This window comes from Prunus avium, chromosome 4 (assembly GCF_965620075.1).
Source record: "Prunus avium chromosome 4, drPruAviu1.hap1.1, whole genome shotgun sequence".
NCBI classification, from domain to species: domain Eukaryota; kingdom Viridiplantae; phylum Streptophyta; class Magnoliopsida; order Rosales; family Rosaceae; genus Prunus; species Prunus avium.
The window spans coordinates 27,799,635-27,809,410 of NC_142287.1; the positions used below are offsets into that span (position 1 = coordinate 27,799,635).

At 38.4% G+C, this 9,776-nt stretch overlaps 1 pseudogene; it reads right to left on the reverse strand.

The window, feature by feature from the left end:
- Positions 1-359: 359 nt before the first annotated feature.
- LOC110768030 (akuammiline synthase 1 pseudogene) lies at positions 360-2,072 on the reverse strand (annotated as a pseudogene).
- Positions 2,073-9,776: the final 7,704 nt, after the last annotated feature.

Here is a 9,776-nt window from a genome sequence, read left to right on the forward strand (position 1 = left end):
CCCAGCTAGTAATGAATTTGCTGATTGTAGACGCATCAGCGACCTTATGACTAATGTAGACTCCGATCGCAATTCCACTGTTCTCATATAATAATAAAGTAATTAAAGTTAATAATTAAACAAGCCTTCTAGATTGATTATGATCCCATTTTGAAATAACCAGGCCAATTGAAAAATTCATTGCTCATTTCGGAACAAAAGGTTTTAAATTTTTTTTTTTTAATCAGTAATAATAATAATAAGATCATTTGGTATAGTTAGCATGCAGCCTCCACTTTATTCAACAAAGTTAATAACACTACAAGAAATATAATTTCAGGGCTCATTTGGGATTGCCTCTAAAGGAAGCACTCATGTTCATAAGCATTGAAGAAGCACTAGCAAATGCACTCCTGTTTATAAGCATTGAAGAAGCACTAGCAAATGAGCCCTGAAATTATAGGTTGTACCAACTAGTGACTAATTCAGGGGGTTTCTCTTTCTCTTCGTTCGAATCTCACCTCCGACAATTTAGTGACCAAACTAATGACATGCTTTTTGTAATTTATGAAAGCACACGTCTTAAATTTATTTTTGGTACAAACTGAATACAAGCATCAAACATTGAGAGATCATCAAAGGTCCAGCAATATCCATCTAAAGTAAGCAAACTAAACTAAAGTTGGATTCAAAGCTGCATATTCAAGCAATTCCTTGTCTACTTCAAATATGGCCATTTCTTCTTCATCGAGAGTCAAGCATGCCTCTATGCCATCCCCATCTCTTGTATCCATCAATACAATGAGATTCCTGTATTCCATGCTCTGGCTCACCCATGATGGCCTTCCCCATCCGAAATCAATGGCATAGAAAGGAAATCTGCACCAACTGCTGCAAGTATAGGTGTCTACATCATCCTGATCGATGAGTTTCCAATAATCTTTGAAGAATTCACATACATCTTCCCCACTGACAGCATTAGCATATTTTACTTTATACTCCTTAAAGCATTTCCTGAGTTTAGCAACCAAGCTTTGAACATTACCATCTACTTTACTTCCATGAGTCTTTGCTGAAACCAACGCCAAGGCATTCCCCGCTACGTTTTCTGCCAAGGGCTGCACCAATATTTTTCGCATGTTCACAAATTGAAACCACTCTGATGGCCTTACAGAACCCAAGTTTGATCTCGATGCTTCGAAGGCACACTTCCAAATGAGCGCTGACACAACTTCAACACGCGTTGGGTTTGGCACAGTGGCAGTGGCAGCTTTGGACTTGAGAGCAGCGATCTTTGAGGCATCAAACACAAATCTCCTTGTGATCCAGTTTTCTTTATCATACTCGATGGGGGGTTGGGGTGTGTTTAGGAAATCTAGTGGTGGGAAGAGAGAAGATGCAACACCAAATTCTGCAGGAAGCACCAAAGGAGTAGTGCCATTGGAGCCAAGGGAAATTGCAGCCCAGCTACTAATGAATTTGCTGATTGTAGATGCATCAGATACCTTATGCGAAATGCATACTCCAATTGCCATTCCACCACAGCCAAAGAAGTTGGCCTGGACTTGTACCAGATAGCTTGCGCCTTCTTGTCTGGATTCCATATCAGCTGGAAGAAACTGTTTTAGCATCACGAAATCGGGTTTTTCCAAAATCTTCGATACGGGACAGTTGACTTGGGTTTCAAGAAATGCAGCCCCATGGTCATTGCAACATATTGAATCATTATATTGAAACTTTCCTGCAAAGGGATAGAAGTGAGTGAGGGTCTCAGATAATGATGTTTTTAGAAGCTTGGATCTCTCAGCTACCAAATTAGAATGGTGATTAGTAGTATTATTGACCTCTTCACAATTATTGTTGGGATAGAAGAGAAGGATTGGGACATAAATGTCTGGAAGAAACTGATCAAAAACAGAGAGGTTGGTGTTTTTAAGGTGGTGAGGAGTTGGAGATGATGGTTTAATTGTTTCCTTGTGAATGACTTCAACCGTGATCCCTAAACCCATCTTGCTCGACACTAGAGTTTCATAACAAACACCACAACCTTGACCCCTTCATATAAGACACATAGAATTCCCCCACAACTACACATCCTTTGCAATGTGAAGTTCAGGTAATTTATTCAGCTAATTACCCGAATATATTATATGGCGCCATATGGCATTAAAGAAACGTATGAAATACAATCTTCTATCATTAGATGATGATGGAATAAAAGACAGTAATGGCCGGCACACAACAAACGTCGAGAGAAAGCTGATAAAGAAACAGACAAGTTGATAGTTTCATAACAAATGCCTCCCCCCGCAACGACACATCCTGCCTGCCTGTGCAGTCCAAATTGCATGTCATACGTCATATGCTACAATGCGACTAAAGAAACATATATATGATGTAGAGTCTTCACTTTATAATTAGTCAACTTTGAAAGCGACTTGCACTTTACTTTTTTTTTTTTCCAGTATTGTTAGATTATGTGTGCATATACTAATTAGTCAACCCCTTTCCATTTTTCACTATACATTTTCATATGCGAAAACGACATAAAAATTGGGTAGAACATCCATTTTGTGTTCTGATATTCTTTTTCAATTGAGTTCTAATAGTTTCAGTTTTTCTTCCAATCCAGTCCTATAATTAGTTTTGTTTCATCATCAAGTTCTTGGTTAACTAATTCGTCAATCAAGTCTGAGGTTGGCCTAGTATTTCGTGAGTAGAAATGTTGTATACAAACGTTGTTGCCAAGAATTTATCCTATACATTGGGATTTTCCTTTGCTTAGTAAAAAGGGTTTTTCTTATAGATGTGTTTGTGTCTGGCATTAGTAAAATACCATGATAAAACTTTCTTCTTCATTGTCATGTCTGGCACTACTAGCTACAACTTAAGCTTGGCTGCACAGCGGTTGAGCACGGGACCAAATAAGGGAAAAAGTACATAATGTAATGAAAGCACCCGTTTTCTGACAGGACTCGCCTCGAATTCCTTGGAATCTGCGGCGAATCTTGTAATATTTCCGACATCCACCCGATGCCGGACCTACTTACTAACATTATCCTCTTCTCCAAAAACAGAGGAAAAGAGGGTCAAGACTTTCTGCCAAAATTTCGACAAAGTCTCCCTTGAAAAACGGACATTTGCCAAAATTTCTCAACCTGTTAAAAACACATTTAATATCACCAACCGGCAGCATGCACAAGATAAATTCATGCAGTTTACTTAGATGGCCTCTAGCCTTCAAATAATTTGAAGCAGAACCACCAGCAATGCTCTTAAGTCAAAAATGAACTTAAACAAAGCAATTAATGAACTCAAATTAATTTATGCATGCTCTCCGAAACTAACATAAAATATCCTCCCAAAATCCATCATGTGATGTATAACAACCAAACACAATCGCAAGTAGATTAAGGACTCGGCCCAAATCATACAACAATCCAAAACGGGTTTCAGCCCCGTCACTACCACCAACACATTTTCACCAAACTCAACTAATCCAAAAATATAGTTTATCTCATGGCTGCACCTAGAGGTGAGACCCCAGGCTACTTACGTACCCTTACTGAGGGTTCAAGCTACACGTAGTTCTGCATACAAAAATCCCGGTTCAAATAACATACAATCAATTTTAGCAATACTAATAAGTAAATTCTAGAATTATCCCTTTCCCTTTACTTTATATCACGTCATACCCATCATAATCCTTTTTAAACATTAAACTTTCCCCGGCATAGTATCAGAGTCCCTTTTTCCTCTCCCTGTTACTTTACGACACGCTAGAAGGTCCAACGCCATGCATAGTAAAGTAACAGTAACCCAAGTGTACGGATCTTTTACCACATGCCAGATAATCCAACGCCACGTGTGGTAAAGTAGCCAATGTCCCAATGAGCACACACGCCGGAACATCCAACGCCACGTGTGGCCCAACCAAACCACATATGCCCGCATGCTGGATCCTCCAACGCCACATGTGGGTACCATAAAACTAAGTTCTAAGCTTGCAAACAACTTTATCACACGTCGGAATCATCCAACGCCACGTGTGGGTCCAACAACCAAGGGAGGGTACTTAGCATAGTGTAATCACAGTTTCACATAACCAAATCAATAAAGTACCCCAAACTCATATTAATATTTTGCCCAAATACTTCATCATAAAATGGAACGCAATTACTCAAGCATAAATCCATATTCCAACCAACCAAGATCCTCAAAATCGAAAGAGTAAAACTTCCACTTTTTAAGCAATATATATATATATATATATATGTATCCCATAATCCGAACAATCTATATTTAATGCATATTAATTCAATCGATAAAATCAATGCACTTTCAAAACAAAGTCCACTCACTTCTTAATAATCATATATTCCAAATTTCATATATATTGCATAAACTTCAAATAACAATATAACATATGATAATCCCCCAATTTAAAACAATAAAATAATCTCATAATCCCACGTAATCAACATAACTCAAATAACGGTCAAGACTCATCAATAAGGTCGTTTTAGTACTCCTCGAAAGGTGAAACTATCTCGGAAGACTCACTGTCAATCGAGGGTCAAATTGCCCAAACTTGGTCAACCGAGCCCACATGGCCCACAACCTCCGATTTACAATCCCAAAGTTCTTATGGGTTCAACAAGGTTTAGAATACTCGTCCTGCACGTTTGGTCCGAATCGAATGGTCGAATCACTCGCGATCGCAAGATCGAACGGTTATCATTTAACGCAAACTTTAAGTTATTAAATCGGGACATCCGGGGCTCCGATTCGCAATATGCGAATTCCTACACAATCTTAGGGATGTCTAGATCAACATATAATAAAATAGAGTCGATCCACGGTCCGAACGTATCGAACCTGGCTAACGCCTAATATGAGATATCAGATCGACGATCAAACGATAACCAAATTCATATTTGAGCATACTGTCATGCTCGGGATGATTTTAGGACTCAAGGAGAGGCCAAAAAGTGGCCCACGGTCCATCACACGCTCCGGCAGCGCGTGGGTGTCTAAAGCGATAATGGCGATCAGAAAATCTCCAAACCGCCGGTCAAGACTTATACCTATATGATCAGCACATAGAGTGGAGCAACTTTTGTTCTTGGACCTATCCCCAAAAGTCGACGGAAGTGGCCAAAATCGGAGGCTGAAACCGGCCAAAACTTCTATCGCTTATTTAACCCCCAAAATGTAGAAATTTCTCCTAAATACCACAACCAGCAGCTATAAACACCTCGAGAGGATGAGAAATCATACGTAGATTGCAAGATTTGGTGCCCGAAATCATTCGAACGAGCTTGAGAAAAAAAGAGTTAAAACCGACCACTTTTCTCGTTTTTCCGGCCAAAACCGGCGGTGATGGCGGCTAGGCTGGGTTGGGACTAGAAGAGGAGAGTGATGAGGTCCTTTTGGGACTAGTGCCGCCAAGAATGGAGGTCGATGGTGGTGGTGGTGGCGGTGGCTCACCGAGCCACCGGCTATGCAGGAAAAAAAATCGAAAGGGAAGGGAAGCTGCGCACGGGTAGAGAGAGAGAGAGAGAGAGAGATTTCTGATTTTTATTAAAATCAATTTTGAATTATTTACAGTTATGCCACTGAGTGTAATTTGATTGTATCTTTTTCGTTACAACTCCAATTCGAGCCCACTACGTGTCTACGGACTAATCTCGGTACGAGCTACACAAAAATACCAGTCATTTCCCCAAATTTCTTCCGGATTAAAAGTGACCAAATTACCTCTACCCCGAGGGCAAAATTGTAAATTCAGATTTAAATTTAATTAAACTCAAGAATATTTATATTTTTGGGTCAGGATGTTACATTTTCAATTTTATTTCTTTTGGTACAATGAGAGATAGCATTAAGAAGTAGAAATTTTACAGTGTGATTGTAACATTGCCACTTAGTGTTATCGATTCATCTTTGTTATAACATACATTTTATTTATTAATACATAGCAATTAAACAACAGCTGGATCCACACAAGCATACGCAAGCAACTTCTCATTGGTTTTGAATAAGGTGTTAGATATGTGTATCTCTTATGGGAATGGCTATGGAAGATGAAAGCTATGAAAGGTTGCTTCAAGGCACGTAAACACTATCTTTCAGACTTTATTTGGCCTCAAAACTTGGGTGCAAAGGGATACACAAATAAGTCTTGTGGATACAATGAAGCCTGGCCTATAACTGTGTTGTCTGTCAATGAGTTGCACACTCGAAGACAAACTCCAAACACACTTTAGAATTGGCAAGGATATTACTCAAGAATGTCTAGATTATAGTCTATAGATGGTTTTTGCTTTATGAAATATGAAGGATGAGATTTTTGAATGAACAAGATTGAATGTATCTACTTTTTTGCAGAGAATTCTCCTATTTTTATAAAGGTGTTTGTGTCTTTTCTGAATTGGTGTAAGTTTAATTTAGAAACTATGCATCTCTTGGATTGCAACTCTTCAATAAGGACAGTTCTCTTCATGTAAGAGTGTGTCTTTATGTTTAAATTGTATATGAACTGTTTCAAACATTTAGGCATCAAGAGACACATCCAAAAACTCAAAAGGTGCTTCAAAAAGGCAACCCAGCAACGAATCAACCGGTCGTCGATCAAACAGAACCGATACCGACCAGTCGTCTATTACCAGTGACCGGTCCCTTGTTGTTTTTATTTTGAAAAGCTCCAATATAAGGGACGGACTCATGATTTCAAAATGGGGTGGGCTAAATTTGTAGGATTTAAAACATTTTTAAGAAGTTCATTTGAATATTAACATGCATTAAAACAAATTAATCGCAGCCGAAGTCTATGGTGGTTGTTTAAATTCAAAAACAAAACTTCTTCCAAGTATCTTAAGCCATGAACATTGATATATTTTTCATAAATAGAAAGTTCAAGAGAAATGATAAGATCTAATTAGCCGAAGCAATTATATGAACCAATTTGTGTTTGCTCTTCTCTTGATGATTTCCTCTTTGATATTTGATCTTTGCCCCTTGATCTTTCTCCTCCATGTGAGCCACAAAAGTATATGGCCTCTAAGTCTCCACACCAATGGAACCTTGAGATGAGAGGAAGTATCTTGAGAATACAAGGATGCTAGTGCATGATTCTCAAGATTGGTTTCAATCTAAACCCTTTGAAAGATGAAAGTGTTTCACTCTTGAAAACTCTCTTTTATCTCTCTTTGATCTCCCAAACTTATTTGGTTGATATTGGATTGTGTTTGTGTGTCCATTAGCTTATGGAAACAATTCTCATACACATTTACTTAAGAATTTTTAGCCAAACCCCAATGGGCTTCCAATTTTGGGCCTTGTGACACTTAAATCATAATATTTAGGTGTCTTAAGCCCTTGGGCTTGATACCCAACCATTTGGGCTTCCCGTTAACTATTACTGAGGCCCAAATACAGTTTTACACATAGTAAATCATCCACATCAAATCAATCAAATTGATTTCCTCATTCTGATTTGTATTACTCAAAGTTAACCATTTAAGGTGTGCGATCTATTAGGTTCTAATTAGCAAGGCACTGGAAAAATATTAAAACTCTTTCTTATCAACTGGAATTGAAACCCCATTTTAATTCTTCCTTTATATGAATTGATCACAATCAATCCTAGGACTTCCACAAGCCAAGAGTGACATCTAGCAATATATCAAGGCTACCCAAGCTAACCATAATAGATGAAGAACCTATTCAGTTGGAATTGCAATGCAATATGGTCCTTTTCTTATACAATGTTTCAAATCATATTATTAGGGTACAGATTGATTATGTCAAACCCATAACCTCATGTGATCCAAAAGAACATGTTTAAGAACAACATTCTAAATCAAGCTCAAAATACTTTGGCTAAAGATTTGTTGAATCAAATCTTGAAATATTCTCCTTCTTTATCGAAGGTAGAGATTCATTATTGTGCATTCACATGCCCCTATGATGAATTAAGAGACCCCAACAACACTTAAGACAAATTTTTTACGGCTTGCCTTTAAGAGCTATTAAAGATCAATAATGCATCACAGGACAACCATGATGCCTTAGGTCTAAGGACTAATTTGCATTATTGCAACTATGAGTTCTCGTTTGACATGTAGATAAAACTCCATACGAGAACTACAGTTGATCGCTTTCAGTGTACTCATTCACTTATGAGCACCTACACACTTGCATTCGTGTCAACTACACAAATGGTTTGAGACTAACCATCCCCCTTATTGAGCATACATAATATCTGCTAATGTTGACGGTTTATCAATGCTCATTTGATAATCCTATGATTAGGAATATTTTGGGATACTATAGTTAGAGATCAAAGGTCTCTTGAATCTAATCTTCTTTAGATTGCTTTATCTCATATTTAGTATTCCCCGGACTTTGTTTCTTTAACCGATGTAAAAGATAACAAAATAAGTTTGCCCTTTATACATCATGTACGAAATGTATTTTTTACATCAAATGTATTGGCTCCTATGGCACATTTTTAACAAAATTTACCATACATACAAAACCTAATTGCAAATCCCTAACCCTTAAAACATCCCCAAATTTCAATAACAACAAATTGAGGGAAGAAAATTGTAAGATTCCCCCAATAAATATGACCCACCAATAAAATTAATTGTACAAGTTGAAGGGCTGCTGTGTGAAGCGGGGTATGTCACGACCCGACTCCCCTAGCAAGATATTGTCCGCTTTGGGCCTCCCCCCTCACGGTTTTGTTCTTGGGCTCAAGCTAATGCTATCTTGCCCAAAAGGCCTCTTGCTAGGAAGAGAAGTGCCCACACATATAAAGCACTTCACCTTTCCCTCCCCGAGCGATGTGGGATCACTACTACATTTTTCTATTTGCGCGACGATAGTTTGCGTGACGAAGGACAAATCGTCGCATAAAAGGTCATCGCGCGACGAATAATAATATGTGTAGCGTAGAATAGAGCGACGAAGAAATTTCGTCGCATAAAAGATCATCGCGCGACGGACAATCATATGTGTAGCGCTCACTCCCGCGACGAAAAAGTTTCGTCGTATAAAAGATCATCGCGCGACGGACAATAATATGCGTAGCGCAAAACAGAGCGACCAATAACTGTCATCGCGCAAAACAATTTCGCGCAACAAGAAAAAAACGACCGTCGCGTAAAACAAGGGGAAAACACCGCGAACAAATATTCTGGCGCCTAATTCTTGCGCGACGACTAAACTCGTCGCACATGACATCTTTGTGCGACAAAACAATATCCGTCGCGCAAGGTACGATATACAAACCCATTAATCCTAAGCCTTAATTTTAATTTTGCCATCTAAATCATATATTTTTCATTGATTTTAGTGAAGATCATCATTCATACCCTTTTAATTATGAGAATGGTAGAGGAGAATCTTTTTGTATGGTTATCAACCTCCATACGAATAAATTTCAGGGTTATCAATTTCCCTACAAAGAGAACAACACGAAATATGTTTTGAAACTAAAAAGTGTTCATTCAACTCTACAGAACTAATTTCAACGATCCAACCGTTAAACGTGTTTGTATATACTGTGAGATTGTATACCCCAAAAATCGCAAATAACAAATATTCAGAGATCTAGAAATGGGACAAAATACTCAATGGTTATAAATGATGACGTTTGCGCGGCAAATCCTTGCGCGACGAATGTATGTTCGTCGCCAAATGATGATTAGCGCGACCAAAAAACCAAGACGTCGCACAAGATAAATAGCGGGAAAACAAACAGTGTTCCAGTTGTTTCACGCCACAAC